Source organism: Sapajus apella, unplaced genomic scaffold (genome assembly GCF_009761245.1).
Source record: "Sapajus apella isolate SASKATOON/1434 unplaced genomic scaffold, GSC_monkey_1.0 scaffold14, whole genome shotgun sequence".
Taxonomy (NCBI): Eukaryota; Metazoa; Chordata; class Mammalia; order Primates; family Cebidae; genus Sapajus; species Sapajus apella.
In genome coordinates this window covers 17,902,599-17,903,939 of record NW_022436954.1, presented here as the reverse complement: position 1 = coordinate 17,903,939, position 1,341 = coordinate 17,902,599, and positions in this window count along the sequence as shown.

Below are 1,341 nucleotides of genomic sequence, written 5' to 3'. Positions count from 1 at the left end.
AGCTCCTCACCTTGTGACCTCCTTTGGCAGGAGAACTCTCCAGTCTGTTTATCCATCCTGACCTTCAACCCATCAAAAGCAAAATATTTGGTTTTCAGAAACTGCCTGTTTGCTTTTCTGCTTCCGGAGGCAGCCAGGGCTTTGAGAGGCCCATCCAGATGTGGGCTTGGTGCAATCAACCCCCTACCTTTGAGGACTGAGCCTCTCAGAGGGGAGGCGACCATCCCTGGGGCCTGAGCCTCACAGTGGGCCAAGCCTGCTGCTGCTGAGAGTACACAGGAGGCAGGGTCCTGGGATGCTTAGCCCTGCTGGCCCATTGAGGATGGGAGCAGTGGGTCCCAGGAACATGTCTTTCCCGCCAGCTAGAGGAAGAAGGAGCTTACCATGTGGGTGGGGTGGGGGAGCCGAGGTGCTCTGGACAGGCTCACCGAGCTGGGGTCTCAGAGTCGAGTCGTTCTGATCCTCGCTTCAGACCATCAATTACTGCTCTGCAGAATTCACGTGTGAATTGCACACAGCTAAGGGGAAACAGAATCCGGCCCAACTAGAGTTTATATTTCAATAAAGAATAGAAAACTGGCATAATCCTGCCTGCCCTGCCTGCCTAGAAGCCCCTAAGAGAACCATCTCATCCACCTCCCTCATCGAATGGAGAAGGAAATTGGAAGGGGACGGGACTTGCCCAGGGCCACACAGCAAGTACCTGAAGCCAGGCATCCTGGGTCCTACACAGCAGGGCTTCCGTGACCCCAGGCTGCTCAGAGGAGTTAAGGAGTTGGAAATCCCTTTGCGTCCGGGTTATTGATGCTGTATTTGGAGGGAAGAGACCAGCAGCCAAGACGGTGGAGTCCAGGGTCCCTCCCTCCCTCCCATCGCTGACTGTGTGGCCAGGTGAGGCCTGGAGGTAAGGGAAGCAGGAGGAGATGGGAACTGTCTTTCTGTTTTAAGAGCCCTCTGTGGGGAGGCAGAGGCAAGTCTTAAAAGAAGCCCAGCCTCCTGGTTACCTCTGAGCTCCAGCCAGGCCCCAGTCTCTTTCTCAGGCCAGCTCTTGAGAAGCCTCAGTTCCAGCCCCAAGAGCTGATCTCTGAGGGTCTGTTACCAAAAAGGCCATTAGCAGCCCTTTTTCCTTGCTATTGCGTTTCCACGGCCCACAGCTCCTCTGGATAGCATTTTCCCCATTAAATCAGATGTTTTGCAAAAAAAACAAAAAGAAAAAAAACGGCCTGGTAATCATAATCATAAATCATAAGTCACGTTATTGTAAACGGATGGCTTCCTGGCTGCCTGGGATCTGTGATCGGAGGCAGGGTGTGGGAAAGCTTGCTGTAATGAGGCGACAGG